This window comes from Salmo salar, chromosome 02, assembly GCF_965601325.2.
Source record: "Salmo salar chromosome 02, fSalSal1, whole genome shotgun sequence".
Lineage (NCBI taxonomy): Eukaryota > Metazoa > Chordata > Actinopteri > Salmoniformes > Salmonidae > Salmo > Salmo salar.
In genome coordinates this window covers 27,404,726-27,422,293 of record NC_138292.1, presented here as the reverse complement: position 1 = coordinate 27,422,293, position 17,568 = coordinate 27,404,726, and positions in this window count along the sequence as shown.

Below are 17,568 nucleotides of genomic sequence, written 5' to 3'. Positions count from 1 at the left end.
GCCCTCTGCACGGTGGCATCAGTAGTCCCATTTGATTCCGTGCAAACCATTCCCTCTGATCTACTGTTCAAATCAAATCAACGTTTATTTCTCACGTGCACCGAATACAACAGGTGTAGACCTTACAGTGAAATGCTTATTTACAGGCTCAAACCAATAGTGCAAAAAAGGTATGTGTGTGTGTAGGTAAGTAAAACAACAGTAAAAAGACATTTGAAAATAAGAGTAGCAAGGCTATATACAGACACCAGTTAGTCAGGCTGATTGAGGTAGTATGTACATGTACATATGGTTAAAGTGACTATGCATATATGATGAACAGAGAGTAGCAGTAGTGTAAAAAGAGAGGTTGGTGGGTGGTGGTGCAGATAGCCTGGTTTGCCAATATGCAGGAGCACTGGTTGGTCGGGACAATTGAGGTAGTATGTACATGAATGTATAGTTAAAGTGACTATGCATATAAGATAAACAGAGAGTAGCAGGGAGTAATCATTAAGAGATATCATTTTTTCTCAGTGGGAATGCTAAGATTGCCTTCTGAAAAATGGTATACAATAAGAAATGCAGAGGTAGGTGGCTGCATGACCTATCTATGAGTCATTATAAGATACATGACATTGTATCAGCCATAAATGTGTGAGCCACTCTTGCATGATGAAAAACCTTGGCTGAGACCAAAAACTTGCTTTAACTCCCCAAGCTACTGCCTATCCACTGGGCACAGACCTCAGTTCAACTTCTAGTTTTCATTTACATTTGGTTGAGTTGTCAACTAACCTGAATTCAACTTGAAGTCAACAAAAAAAGGTCACCATGTCATTAGATTTAGGTTAAACGTTGGGTGAAAAAATTAAGAAATTCCCTTACTTTGATTACTTTTTTCAAATCCAATCAGTTTTCCACATTGATTCAATGTAATCACATAGAATTTGTCTGTTGAAATGAAGTGGAAACAATGTTGATTCAACCAGTTCTTTAGCCAGTGGGTACGGCTTTAGTTCAGTGGGCTAACCCGTCTTGTGCCATACAGATGACCTGGGATGACTGTGGAGAGGAGGGGGTTAAAGGGGGGTTAAAGGGGGAGTGTATGAAGTTTGCTTGACTACATTGTCACATAACTATATCTAAAATCTGAAGATTAATGTTAGCTCCCTGACTGGATGCCTTGGGCTTTAGTTAACTCAGCTCAGATAGTCTCTGATGTTGCACAGACACCTTGGGTCGATACTGTCAGATTCACCTGTCTATCATGTAAAACATGGAATATACTGTATTTCAACTGTTATGTAAAAAATGAGTAAGTGGCTGGGGAAAGAAAGAAAACGATGTCAGTGTCTTTCTGTGTAGCCCAATGATTTAGAGAGAACGAAAGAGAGATGCCACTTTCCAATTCCATCTTGAATCACACGTGCAGACAAGTATCCACCCTGCACAGCCAGAAGAGGACTGGCCACCCCTCATAGCCTGGTTCCTCTCTAGGTTTCTTCCTAGGTTTTTGGCCTTTCTAGGGAGTTTTTCCCTAGGGAGTTTTTCCTAGCCACCGTGCTTCTTTCACATGCTTTGCTTGCTGTTTGGGGTTTTAGGCTGGGTTTCTGTACAGCACTTTGAGATATCAGCTGATGTACGAAGGGCTATATAAAAATAAATTTGATTTGATTTGATTTGATTTGAAGTAACTATTGACAATGAATCAAGGTCGGAACATAATTTTATTTGCTGGAAATTACACTTCTCTCTGTATATGAATGCCCCCCCCCCCCCCCCCACACATTCCTCTGTGAGCAATCGACCCACTCTCCCGCTCAAACTACCGTTGCTAATTGGCTCGCGGGGCTTTCATTGAAATCACATCTATTTTTTATGACTGCTGTGTAGTAGTGACTGAATTATTATTTTTCCCCAGAACAAAAAACATTACATCTTCAAATCTACATGCACCTTATTTGTGAATATACTTCAGAACAAAATTATAGCACCAGGGAGCTGACAGAATATAGATTTCATGATAATTATATGAAAGAGATGCCTGCTGCAGATATGGAATATGGAATTATACTCTCACAGAGGATTAAGAGGGCTTTAATGCTTATTCAGCCTCACAATGCTGTACACAGACAGTATTAAGCCTATCTATCCAATTGTACACTCCCAAACAAGTGTTCAAGTTGAATACCATCAGTCCTCCTATTATCCACAAGAGTAAATCAGTGATCTTGCTCACTCAAGGCTTACCATCTTATCCATTCCCAGTTGAAGTCATGCAGCACACGAGTCCCCAAAGCACTGTCACAATCTGTTTTACACACAGTATAGACCATGTCCTCAGAGGGCTGTTCACAGTAGTAGATACACAGTATAGACCATGTCCTCAGTGGGCTGTTCACAGTAGTAGATACACAGTATAGACCATGTCCTCAGTGGGCTGTTCACAGTAGTAGATACACAGTATAGACCATGTCCTCAGTGGGCTGTTCACAGTAGTAGATACACAGTGTAGACCATGTCCTCAGAGGGCTGTTGACAGTAGTAGATACACAGTATAGACCCATGTCCTCAGAGTAGGGAACAGAGTGGGGCTTGGGTGTAGAGAAATACGCTGAACTGATCTTCTAAAGGTCAAAGAGGTTACGGGGGGCGAGGAGACTTAATGATACATTCCTCCCATTGGTCGGTACTGATCCATGGCTTTATTTATACATCACCTGGCTGAGGGGAGAGAGTGAGAGAGTGACAGCCAGGGGAGGAGAGGAGGACGGTAATCCTGTGGCGCTCCGGGAAAAGGTAGTGCAGTGTGGTGTGGTCATTATCACTCCCTTCAGAACAAGCACTTCCTCAGGAGACCAGAGACGAGCAGCTAGTAGAACTCATATAGTTGGTAAATGATAACCTCACTGAATAAAGCCAGAGAGAGATGAAGAAAGAGATGGCAAGGGGGTCAATGAGAGAGCTATGGGGGGCAGTGGTGGAAAAAGTATTCAATTGTCATACTTGAGTAAAAGTAAAGATACCTTAATAGAAAATGACTCAAGTAAAAGTGAAACTCACCCAGTAAAATACTACTTGAGTAAAAGTCTAAAAGTATTTGGTCTACTCTAAATATACTTAAGTATCAAAAGTAAATGGAATTGCTCAAATGTATTTAAGTATCAAAAGTACAACTATAAATAATTTCAAATTCCTTATATTATGCAAACCAGACGGCTCAATTGTATTTATTTTATTTTATTTATGAGCGGATAGCCAGGGGCACACTCCAACACACAGACATAATTTACAAATGAAGCATTTGTGTTTAGTGAGTTCGCCAGATCAGAGCCAGTAGGGATGACCAGGGCTGTTCTCTTGATAAGTGTGTGTATTGGACCATTTTCCTGTCAAAATGTAACGAGTACTTTTGGGTGTCAGGGAAAATGTACATTATTTTCTTTAGGAATGTGGTGAAGTAATAGTTGGCAAAAATATAAATGGTAAAGTTCAGTACAGATACCCTAAAAAACGACTTAAAAAACGACTTAAATAGTACTTTAAAGTATTTTTACACCACTGATGGGGGGGGTGGAGAACATAGGATGGAGAGGGAGAAGGAGGGGAGAGAAGGAGAAAGAGGGAGAGAAGAGGAGTGGGGAGAGTGTGTGAGCGAGAACAGAGTGATGGAGAGAGACTGCTCATGAGAGGTAATGAATGTGATACATTACCAAACAATTGTGGAGTCAATTCTAGGCTAAGGAATATCAATTAGCATATGTGGTATGTTTATTTTTATTTTGAATCAAGCATATTTCCTAATGGTTAAGGAATAGATATTTGAGTGATAGACTGAATGACAGGGTAACCAATCAGGTGTCATATTTTATTAATCTCTAGTGCATAATTTACCCAGATTGGTAATTGACAAAGTCAGACATTTTACTCATGTCCTAAATTTCACATTGTTCAAACCTCCCTCATTCCTCCCTCCAACTTACCGCATCCACAATGACCTTGATGGTGAGGACAGTGCTCTCTGTGTGTGTCCGTAATTTGGAGCTTGAGTATTGTTAAGTAGTTTATGTGGGAATAAACCCTGTTTTTAAAGAGAAAAACTCTTAAGGTCCAGTGCTTCTGTGGCCTTTACATAGATGAATGTTCTGCTGTCTCTTACCATGAACATTATTTAGCCAAAGGATTTTCTAACACTTTATAGTGCAACAGACATTTCTGTCCTTGTACATAAACAAGCGAAGTGGTCCTTTTCATCTCTCTCTCTCTCTCTGAAAGGTTCTTGGGCTTTGAGGCCATCCCCCTTGAGACGCTTGTGGCGCTGTTTCTTCTTCTCAGCGCGTCTTCAAATGGCTCCCCTAATTATGAGCGACGAGGGCCTTTTGAAGAGCACTAAGAGGGCCCTCTGCCCGCTCCGGCTCCAACCTGAGAAGAATTAGGAAAATGGCATCTTAACGCAGTTTACAGAATACACACCTGCTTCTGCCTCCCTGTTACTGAGCCAAACACTCAACTCACAGTCAATGATGAAGCCATTAGCTACCATTCTCCATGGATGTCATCATTAGAGACCAGCTCCACACACAGAGGAACTATAATACCAGCAGGCTCACTTAGCTAGGATGCCTTTCTGCAGGGTATGATCCATGACCACAATCCATTCTTAATATCTCTATCGGATGGACTGAGACAGTAGTGCAGAGAATGTCCTTCAGAGTTACACACTAACGCTACATACAGTACTGTAGGTATAACCCTCCGCCCTACTTTGTTTTCAAGGCCAGTAAAAAAGCCTTGGCTACTGCCAATTATCCCTGCTAAAAATTCGGTGGGGAGGAGGGGGGGTAGCCCATTCTGCGAGGCACACGGCCCAGTGTAAATTACCACCAAATTACCCATCACAATGACTGTACAATGCCTAAATGGTGGGAATGATGCTGTTACAGGGCCTGCCTCCAGGAGGTTCCTGTGAAGGATATGCAGCGGTTGAAGATCCATAGTGTGAGGAGACATCATGAGGATGAGAGGGACAGAGAGATGGGGAGAGGGAGAGAGAGAGATGGGGAGAGGGACAGAGAGATGGGGAGAGGGAGAGAGAGATGGGGAGAGGGACAGAGAGATGGGGAGAGAGAGAGAGAGATGGGGAGAGGGAGAGAGAGATGGGAAGAGGGAGAGAGCGAGATGGGGAGAGGGACAGAGATGGGGAGAGGGACAGAGAGATGGGGAGAGGGACAGAGAGATGGGGAGAGGGACAGAGAGATGGGGAGAGGGAGAGAGAGATGGGGAGAGGGAGAGAGAGAGATGGGGAGAGGGAGAGAGAGAGAGATGGGGAGAGGGAGAGAGAGATGGGGAGAGGGAGAGATGAGGAGAGAGAGATGGGGAGAGGGAGAGAGAGAGATGGGGAGAGGGAGAGAGAGAGATGGGGAGAGGGAGAGAGTGAGGGAAGATGGCAATCAATGAAGAAGTTTGAGGGATGAATTTCATGTCTTTATGAAGCCGTCGTTTTATTGTATGATGGCCTTTGATGCAGCCTCAGAAGTTCTGGCATCATGTCACAGTGACATCACCTCTTTGATCCGAGATTATTAAGTGCAGAATCTGAAGCACATCGATGCATCATGCAAGTTAATGGAGGATGCAGTCGTAGTTTTCTCCAATATTATTGTATTCTATTTCACAGAGGAGCCGGTGCTTCTGGGAACTTGAAGTGCAGTCAGGCAGCTTAAGAGTACTTAAGTTTTTTTTCTCAGCCCAATCTTCTACTTGTTGTGACATGCTACACATTTTTGTTTTTGTTTGACTTAAGACCTACACTTTCAGAGTTCCATGTTGAGAATACCCTTGGTCTCATTTCATCCATCTCCTACCACTAAGCATTAGCATCTGTTCCTTTCCCTAAATGGATGATGAGTGTTGAAAGAACTTGTCTTGAGGTAGTTCATGCATTATCTAATCTGCAAAGTTGCATTGTGAAGGGAGAACACTTTGGTCAGTAATGAATGGGAAGAAATCTTGCCAGCGCTGGTGTGTGTGTGGAATTGCACCATTAAAATGACAGAGTGAAAGGGGGAAAAGGAGAGGAGGGGAGGAAAAAACAAAATGAACAGAAGACAGGCGGGGCAGGACAGAGCAGTGCAATAAAGATGAGAGGGAGAGAGAAAGAGAGAAAGAGAAGGGGGGAGGGAGAGAGAGAGTCAGAGTGTTTGAATTAAATAACTAATGTCAACAGTTCCGCACAAAATTAACTATGGCAGAGTGATAACATGAAATACCAAAACCTCTAGAGCCATGTATAGAGAAACACAGTATATTGCTCTGCAAAAAAGTATTGGTACTAGCAACACAGACAAACTTCCCTTGGAACACAAATGTCCTAGACACAGACAGTCTTACAATAGGTTCCAGTATACCATTGATTTACCTTCCATGACAACCTTGTAAAATGTGATATGTTAGCACTACAGCACTGACCTCAAACTGAGGTCCACTGTCCCATCCTCCCAGTCCCTCTCCTCTCTCTGTTCTCCTGCTCACGCTGCAGCTATTATGTGTTTCCTTTCAAGCTAGAATCCTTAGTTGCTACATCCATTTTTTGACTTATAAATGAATTATATACTGTATACCCATTGATTCTTCAAGAATATAACTTATACATGCCTCATGAGCTTAGTTCAACTGTACCCCATCAGAACATACAATATAAGCTTTTTTTTTACTCTAATGTTTGTAAATAACTATGACTGTATAGCCTCCAACATGGTTGAAACTATCATTTTTATACCATGGTTAATCAGTCCTTGCATCCATAGCTCCGTCTATGAACTTGAGAGTGGTTACATTTCTCCAAGACCATCCTTCAATGTTTACCAAAACCAAGGTGGGGTGGTAGCTTTGTTATTGTTTACACTGCAGATTCTAGGTTTAAAGCACCTTCAGCTCTTCCAGGAAGCCAGAGAGCTGGTTTTACACTGCAAATACAGTAGATATGATGTACAGCTCAATTATCCTCCCCTCTCCCATTCTTTAGGCTTGTCACCTAAAACCCTGACTAACTTTTACAGATGCACAATGAGAGCATCCTGTCAGGCTGTATCATCGCCTGGTACGGCAACTGCACTGCCCTCAACTGCAAGGCTTTCCAGAAGGTGGTGCGGTCTGCACAACGCATCACCGGGGGCAAACTGCATGCCCTCCAGGACACCTACAGCACCCGATGTCACAGGAAGGCCAAAAAGATCATCAAGGACAACAACCACCCAAGCCACTGCCTGTTCACCCCACTACCATCCAGAAGGTGAGGTCAGTACAGGTGCATCAAAGCGGGGACCGAGAGACTGAAAAATAGCTTCTATCTCAAGGTCATCAGACTGCTAAACAGCAATCACTAACTCAGAGAGGCTGCTGCCTACATAGAGACTCAAATCATTGGCCACTTGAATAAATGGATCACTAGTCACTTTAAATAACGGCACTTTAATAATGTTTACATATCCTACATTACTCATCTCATATGTATACACTGTATCTTATACCATCTATTGCATCTTACCTATGCCGCTCGGTCATCGCTCATCCATATATTTATATGTACATATTCTCATTCCATCCCTTTAGATTTGTGTGTATTAGGTAGTTGTTGGGGAATTGTTAGATTACTTGTTAGATATTACTGCACTGTTGGAACTAGAAGCACAAGCATTTCGTTACACTCGCATTAACATCTGCTAACCATGTGTATGTGACCAATAAAATTTGATTTGATTTTCACCACTACCTCCCAACTCTCTCTCCACCCCTCATCTTCCTACCCTCTGGTCTGTCTCGCTTGGTCCTCCTAAATGCCTGAAAATCAGCCATGTTAAAAGCACTTCATAAATTCCCAGTGCATGATTGGTCTCCATTTGTGCTGTGTTTTTATGCTCTGAAAAAAAAGAAAACATCTAACATGCACTCACACGGGTGGGAAATTGCCCACTCAGGATGTGTTTGTACATTCAGAGACCGAGCTGCCACCTCATGCCACAATGCTGCTGTTCTGAACTGTTCACTGGAAGCTAATGGGGAGCTACAAAATGACATCTCAGTCCTAAGATCCCCCACACAAATAAACTGTCATTCTACACTCTAATTTGCATTCACATGTTTGCTTGCATTAAGCACATTTATTCAATTTGAAAGAACAATCCGTTGGGGTAGAATGTGTTTTTCCTGCCTCCACCCAGCCCTGATAACTCACTTTTATTTCTTCTCCTGCTATATGCAAATATGAGACATATGTTTAACTTTGTGTGGCTGGCTATATGCACTTAAGCTTCAGAGCATTTACTTTGCACACTCAGGACTGGAGACACCACTGTCTTCAGTTATGCTCTTGTTTGCAGCAACATTATTCAGCCTGTACCTCTCCCTCTCTCTGTTTCATACACTTCACTGCCACTGGATCCAGACAGTCTGCTTAGTGCAGTACACACAAACACTCCACTGATATTTTATTTACTCTTTCCCTCCATTTTCCCCTTTCCTTCTCCTTACCATTTCCCCCCTCCCATCCCTTATTCAACGTCCCCTCCCCTGTATCTCAATTCTCATGAGAGCACATTCAGAGACTCCATTCCTCACCGTCCTCTCACAGAAATCATAAAAAATTCATACCGTGTGCTGCTGTGTAATCCTATGATGAAGGATGGTTGCAAAAAAAGTAGTTACCGTTTTTAACAATGTGGAACAGAAATACAGTGGTGTGTTGGTGTTGGTGTGTACATCACATTTACAGGCCTAATAGATGTAGAGAAACACCCCTGTCCTGTACCTAGGAGCTGGGGAGGAGATGAAGAGGAGCTGATGGTAGGACTCAGAGCCCCTGGGGATTCACTGGTGATCCTCCACACCTTTCTGCCTATCACAAACTCACTCACGACGCCTGCAAGGTAAACTGCTGCTTCTGAGCAGGGATCCAGCAGTGAGAGTCATGTAAATCTCCCTGGATTGTGGTAGACGGCAGGGGCGGGATTTATTCTTTCATAAATCATAAAAAGCATATATCTGAAGCCTATTGTGTGTGTGTGGTGTGTGTGTGTGTGTGTGTGTGTGTGTGTGTGTGTGTGTGTGTGTGTGTGTGTGTGTGTGTGTGTGTGTGTGTAATACCAAATTAAGTGACAAATATTTTGGCTTGTGGAGATAGAGGTACTATCATTAGTTGCTATTTGACAGAGATCAGACATTTAGAATACCACATGCAGGGAAGCGTTTCAAGAATTGGAAACGGTCCTGATGAGAGTTGGAAGCGGTCCAATTACTTCCGTTTTTAGACAAGTTTAATTAGGTGATTCTGAATACACAGTGGCACACAATCTAAACAACTCTGCCCTTTCACATGGATCTGAGAATCTACTTCTTCTGTATGTTACAAGCAAACTACTGACTCAGAACCTATAGGCAGGCAGTCGCACAAACATACACAGAATTACTAAAGCATTTTAGAAATAAGGGAATTATTTCAGAAAATCCCTCTTCAGAATGTTTCTGTGTCTCTGTGCATCTGTTTACTAACAAGCTGTTTGGAACGTGGGATTAATGCAGTGGTGCACTCATCTAATTGGGTGGTACATTCAGGTCTGTAGGAAGACACACTTCATACCAGGCGGATTAGTATTTCTTAGTAAAAGGCATGACGTTCATCAACCTTGTTAATCGAGTTGACAACAGTGTGGGTGGAAAGATGGGATCTAAACGCTGTTACTAACATTACTGAATACGTTAACCTTTGGAAATGAAGAGCAAACGTCCAATCGCAGCTAAGGGAATGGTTCATACCAAGAGTCCAGATGGTTGTATGAAATAGCACAGGAGTTAAACCCAGGAGTCAATCTAATAATGGATTCTCAGATAGTATGTCCTTCCGTATATAAAAAAAGAAGTAATCTAACCTTAACTAGACAGGTATACCCTACAGTCATTGGTTCTTACTAGGAAAAACACTGTCCTGGTGTTGCTACTGGTGTTAAATGAATGCCTCTCTCAGGACCTCATAGGGATCCTCTCTGATTAGATTTTAATTTCTCTCACATCCATCCTCTCCTACCCTCTGTCTTCTCAATAGACTCCTGACGTGACCAGTGAGAGAGAGCAGTAAAGGTCTCTGTGGTCTTGTTTAATGCCAGCCGCGTCCCAGTCACTTCAGAGAGACCTGGTTAAGTGTAAATGCCAATGACCAGTGATTACCAGGGAAAGAGCTGCTATTTATTCTTGTCAATGCCCCTCAAATGTTTAATCTCAAAATCAATGACAGACTAGTGGCAAATTATGCAAACATTTCTCCCCTTGAGTTTCTGCCCCCCCTCCCATTCCTGATTCTTTCGGATCCCCCAAATCCAAGTAACATATGTGATTTAACAACACCCCACTGTCACATACTACAAACTCTTTAGACCTGTTTGTAAAACATGACAGATTGAGTGCAGCTTAAACAAAACATGATGCCATGAAATTGAGCCATTGGTCTGAAAGCTAGCAGGACACAAATGAATTCACATAAACCCAGACAAACTCTCCAGTTTGTTACTTTGCACATGGGTACATAGTTCAATGTATTTGAAGAGGGGCTTTGGTGAGGCCCAAGTCCTCCTCATGATTTGGCTAAGGACATGTATAGCTGTTAAGCAACTCCAGCTCTCTAAGGAAGCAGGCAGGCTGGCAACATGCTGTACTGTTACTGCACTTCATCCATGAATTCCTCCTCAGAAAATGCCATTCATGGCAAAAGATACAGACCATAATATAACACGTCTTATGTTTATAACAATTCATACTCATAACAATTGTACAAAGTAATTACACGGATGAAAACACCCATAGGGCTACATTTCATTCAAGCAAATGAGACAGTAGAAGAGATCATCAGGAGGCTTGGTTTTGCCTTACTTTACCCCATTACAATACTTTGAATGAAGTAATGAAACTAGAATGGCCAGATATGAAAACAGAAAAAGTGGGTGTTATATAAAGCCTTTAAGTCAAAGTGAGTTTTATTAAAAATCCCTGGCTGACATCAGAGGTACTTAAAGATTAAGAATAGCCATTTTAACCTCATCCGCAAGCCAGACAGGAACTGAATTGAAGCCACAGAAGGGCTTAAGGAGAGGATGGGGGAGGCAGCCGCAGAACTGCACTTAAAGACTCCAGGCTAAGCACAAAGTCAACAGAAAACCCACTGCTAGCACAGCTTCTCAGGAGATACAGATTTAGGAGAGAGAGTATTTTCAGAAATATCCTCAAAGACTTGAAAGCTGGTCACTGCTTCAACTCAGAGGCTGTTTGATGTAGATTAGTCATGTTTGGGACGGTCCAGTTTGAGGAAAATACAAAACAGCATTAAATTTGACATTTTCTGACTTTTGAGTGAACATTGCAATAAAACGTAATAAATGTTTAATCCCATAGTAATATAATGCAGTGCTCCAGTGGGTGACTTGAAACAATTCTGCTGTAGTTCAAAATGAAAAGAATGAAATCTACAGCATTTGGTGGATCCAACAGGGAATTAATCATACCTCCATCCATGTGTGTGTCTGCATAGTGTCTGTGCGTGCACCTTTGTGTGTCTGTATACCTGTGTGTGTGTGTGTGTGTGTGTGTGTGTGTGTGTGTGTGTGTGCGTATACCTGTGTGTGTGTGTGTGTGTGTGTACCCGTGCTGTGCGTATACCTGTGTGTGTGTACTGCAAAATGTGTCCATCTATCTCGCTTAGCCTCACTCAGGGATAAACAAGTTGATTATCCTGTTAATGACACACAGAGATGGTGCAAACTGTGGTAGAAATGCGTTAATAAAGCTACACAAACACAGCTCTTATCTGCAATCACCAGTGTAGTTGGGGCTGGGGCGACGCTGCAGGGACTGCTACGGCAGTGTGGGGACTCCGGTCCGCTCTGTTATCTACGCTCCTTATTCTACCTGCATCAAATCCATCCCACGTCGCACCGAGTGTACAAAACATTTAGGAACACCTGCTCTTTCCATGACATAGACTGACCAGGTGAATCCAGGTGAAAGCTATGATCCATTATTGATTTCACTTGTTAAATCCACTTCAATCAGTGTAGATGAAGGGAAAAAGACAGATTAACAAAATATTTTTAAGCCCTGAGACATGGATTGTGTATGTGTGCCATTCAGAGAGTGAATGGGCAAGACAAAACATTTAAGTGACTTTGAACGGCGTATGATAGTAGGTGCAAGGTGCACCGGTTTGAGTGTGTCAAGAACTGCAACGCTGCTGGGTTTTTCACACTCAACAGTTTCCCATGTGTATCAAGAATGATCCACCGCCAAAAGGACATTCAGCCAACTTGACACAACTGTGGGAAGCATTGGAGTCAACATGGGCCTGCTTCCCTGTGGAACGCTTGACACCTTGATTGAGGCTGTTCTGAGGGCAAAATGGGGTGCAACTCAATATTAGGACGGTGTTCCTAATGTTTTGTACACTCAGTATAGTATCCATTTGGTACAGTGTGGAGCAAGATTACCATAGCAGCACTATGTAGGATACTCAGGGTCTCAGGATTCATTTAATGTGAGAAACATACACCACTCATTAACTATAATGCCTGCTATTGATGTCCTAGCTACTCCTATATTCCAACCACACGGCTGGAGTTATTATATGGCTGTTAAAAGCACTACTCTACAGTCCATGGAGTCTTACATGAAGACCATTACAGCCATGCTCAACAGGCGGACTGCGGACACTTTTGTCTTTTTTTTGGAACTCAGTTGAGCTTCGACCCCTGGTATATGAACACACATAAGGAATGGCAAAATGTGTAGAATTGCAGGAAATTTGCTTCTAAACGGCAACAATTTCTCTCTGCCAACAAGTGGGTGTGAACAGTTTGAGGTTGCATGGGTTGTGAGGTGGGGGCTTGTTACTATGCTGATAAATGACTATCCATTCGGATCTTTGCCACTTAGGACATTTGTGTGACCAGACCTTCTCAAATAGTACTTGAGTACCCCTGCCACACACACACACACACACACACACACACACACACACACACACTAGACCCTCTTACAGGCAGAATCCTGATTCAAAGGACATACAGGAGAGATAGTGAGTTAGTAATGTATAGTATCACGGTCTTCACCTCCACACCAGGGTTAAACTCCATGAGTCCTGATGGGGGCTGTTGGCTAGGGTGAGTGGCAGGCCGTCTAATTGAAACTGTCCATATCTTTTCCCCATTCCCTCTGAATACCCAGGGAAACATCCCGAATGTCTTTCCCTTCAATTAGTCTCCCTTTCCATCAGTCACTTACGGCCTCTAAAAGATAGATAAGATGAGTGGAGGAGAAGTTGAGTGGAGGAGAAGATGAGTGGAGGAGAAGATGAGTGGAGGAGGAGGGGAAAAGGAGTAATGATTCGGGACCAGTAGTAACGCGTGGTGGGAGGGGCGCTGGATGAGCGGATGAAGGGTGATGATAATACATTCATTAACGGGACTTAAAACCACGCGTTAAAGATGAGGGACATTCATTATTATTTCAGATCTACCAGAGTGAGTGTAGGCAGCTTGGGTAAAAGGCAGAAAGATTGTCACACATGAATGGCACCTCTCTCTCTCTGACAGATAATGAAATTAGCTGATTAATTAGACTCCTGTGGATCATGTTTATGAAGAGGTTGGCTGCAAACTCGACAGCGGTGTTTTTTTATGTTCCTCGCAGACGGCCGTGTAATTGCATGCAGCGGTAATAAGTGTGTTAGTATGATCCCTAACGTGAAAAGAAACAGGGAGAGTGATATATAACCCCACTAAACACACAACCCAACAGCACTCGACAGGGGTTTGAGGGTGATGTTGATGAGCCTAGCGCCTAGATACATTTACAACCGTCACAACCCACTGAGCACAGACATCAATTCAACATCTGTGCAATGCATTGCTTGCTGTTTGGGGTTTTAGGCTGGGTTTCTGTACAGCACTTTATGACATCAGCTGATGTAAGAAGGGCTTTATAAATACATTTGTTTGAAATCGAAACAACCAGTGTGTGCCGAGTGGGAATGCTCCATCTATACTTACCTGTCTTGAATGCATGTTAAACATTTTTTTTATTATTTTTTTTATTTTACCTTTATTTAACTAGGCAAGTCAGTTGAGAACAAATTCTTATTTTCAATGACGGCCTAGGAACAGTGGGTTAACTGCCTTGTTCAGGGGCAGAACGACAGATTTGTACCTTGTCAGCCCGGGGATTCGATCTTGCAAACTTTCGGTTCCAAGTCCAACGCTCTAACCACTAGGCTACCTGCCGACCCAACATGGATAAGATGGTAAGGGAATGTGGAAAAGGTAACCTCTTAGCTGCATTTCAAAGGAGTGGGACATTGTCTTTGGTCTTAATTGCTGAGAAACTTCATCTCATGTGCTGCACTGCAGACCATATCCACTCTAGTACTGCTAGGGCCCTTTTCTTCTTCCAGCAATCAGGCTCGGCTGCAGTTAGCTCCCCTGTATTTTACATAATCTAGCCCTAATGAGGCTCAGAGGGAGAGTTCTCGCGCTCTCCTCTCCTGTCCATGGTGTGGCATGACAGACTCTGTGTACTGCAGCAGAGCAGAGATCATTGTATAGTATTGGTCCGACTGAAACAGAAAGGGTGGGTTATGAGGGGAAGCCCAGATAAACTGGCTGTCCAGGGCACTGACAAACTAGTCCAACTGAATCCTCCTAGGAGACCTGCAGAGAGAGTTGGCTCAGCTGAAAACAAGGCTCCACACAAATGGCCATTTACAGTTTACAGCACTGATGTGTCTCTTAGTTCTGATTGATTGGGAAATACAATACAACCTCGGGGTAACAGAAAAGCAGCGGCCAAAATGGAAATCAAACCATCACTCAGAAAGCTAAACCATCTGGATTATCAGCTTAACAAAAATGTTATTGTACACACCACCATATTATATAATGCAATATATCTCCCCTTTCCAGTGTGGCAGCTGCAAATATTTTTGCACCCATAATTACTGGAGTACTCAGATCATCTTAAATGCACAACGCCTGACCGTTTTATGACATTTGACTTTCCTAGGAACACAGTGCAATACACCAGCTATCAATCACCTACGCAGACTTCATAATGATATCAACTCGAGCGCAATAACCTGGAGGTCGACAACCTTGGCCAACTGCTATCAATATTTGTATTGTAAATAAAAGGGAAGGAAAACTCATTTTGGATAAGGGCAGTAAATTTCAAATGTTCACCTTCACGCAGGGAGTCAGAATTAACAGCGTGATGACAATCTTCATTTGTTTTCCACTCCCACAGAAAGTCAATGATTCTCTCATAATGCGGAATGTGTTACAACAGGCTTTAGTAAAGAAATAGTAAATATACAGTATAAATCTCTCTTATTGAGACACAGTAAGGGAATATAGTCAGGCAAAGTGAAAGGATACATATTTGATTGACAGTCACAGAGGAGAGACAGTAGACCATTACATTTGCTCATTTAGCCGACGCCTCAGAAGATAGAGGGTTAGCGCTAAATTAATGTAAACAGGTGCTTCACTTCAATTTATTGAAAACGGCTGTAAAAAAACAAAAAAACAACAACAGTTAACCCCTCGAGGCGAAAGAAAACGCCTAACCACCAGATTGTGATAATGGAAAACAAAACTCTTCAAAGTGAGGCAAAACAACCAATTGACATAAAACTTGTGCAGAGTATCTGAAGCTGAAATCAACTAATAAAGTATAACCTTTCAAGTATCCTCATTTCAGTATAACCATTCAGATGAGGGAAGACAAACATTGAAGAGGCTGTTGATTTATGTAGACGGGGTCTGCTCCAATCACTTCACCTCTCAACGTTTCACAAGCGTAATTAAAGTTGCATTCAACGGCTGATTTTATATTCCAGAGGAGAGTCTGGAGTTGGCGGCCATGAGGCTCGCCGATATTGCCGTTTCTCTTTGCCAGACACGTTTAAGGAAAACTCCACCCAAAAACGATCTTTTGGTATTTGTTTCATTAGTCCCTTGTTGACATATACTCTTAGAAAGAAGGGTTCCAAAAGGGTTCTTCAGCTGTCCCCATATGAGAACCCTTTTTGGTTCCAGGTAGATCCCTTATAGATTCTCGGTAGAACTCTTCTGGGTTCCATGTAGAACCCTCTGAGAACCCTCTACCTGGAACCAAAAAAAGAGTTGTTCAAATGGTTCTCCTTTGGGGACAGCCGAAGAACCCTTTTAGGTTCTAGATAGCACTTTTTCTTCTAAGAGTGAAGTCCCAAAATGTTGCTTGTCATCAATCAAGTGTTCAAGATATGTAACTTTCAAAATACAGAAATCGTCCCCGTATTTTGATAGTTACATATCTTGAAAACTTGATTGATGACAAACAAAACATTTTGGGACTATGTCAACAATGAACTAATGAAACAAATACCAAAAGATAGTTTTGGGTGGAATTTTCCTTTAAGAGGGTGGTGGGGAGAGAATTAACCCTGTTTCTCAGTCTTCTCCCCTCTTGGCTTCCTGCTACTCCAACGTGTGAATTACAGAGCACTCAAAGGAGAGGACGAGGAAGAAGAGGGGTCAGAGGGAGAAAGAGTACAAACATATGACAAACACACTGGCTACAAAAATCAAGCCACCAACTTTAAACTTTCTAAACAAATTTAAAATGAAATCTTACTTTCTTGATAGCCTACATAATTTTAAATGCTGACACACTGCCCTAAGACTTATGGACAGGGAACAGAAAGCGAGGAAATTACCTTCAGCCTATTCTTGGAGAGCAATACAGTAGATAGATCGGAAAATCTCATTGTCTTCCTGACTTCCTCCTCAATAGATTTTTGAATCAAATACAAGCACAATCACTTCTCTCCTCCTCTTTGAGATGAGGGCCATCTGCTGTGGAAGAAGCCAGTGTCCAGAACCATTTAAAAGTTTTCAACAGCAGCAGCATCTGCCACTGCTGTCCATACAGTAGATGCCAGAAGCAGTAGGCTAGTTAAGCAGGTTTTGTCTGGAATCCAAGAGAGGACGGTCGGTCTGCCAAATGGTCCTGATGGAATTTGAAGACTGTCAAACATCAAACAACAATTCTAGGGCCCCTTTCATGCCATTCCACGTTCTACCCCGCCGCCATGTCACATTCCAACAGTGAATTGGCTGTGGCAATATGCTTGTCTCTTTTCATTCAGAAGCCAGCACCCCGGGGATGTTAAACAAGCAGGAATTATGGAACTGAAAAATTGTGTCACTGACCTGTAATACACTATATACAGTTGAAGTCGGAAGTTTACATACACTTAGGTTGGAGTCATTAAAACTCGTTTTTCAACCACTCCACAAATTTCTTGTTAACAAACTAAAGTTTTGGCAAGTCGGTTAGGACATCTACTTTGTGCATGACACAAGTAAGTTTTCCAACAGTTGTTTACAAACAGATTATTTCACTTATAATTCACTGTATCACAATTCCAGTGGGTCAGAAGTTTAAATACACGAAGTTGACTGTGCCTTTAAACAGCTTGGAAAATTCCAGAAAATGATGTCATGGCTTTAGAAG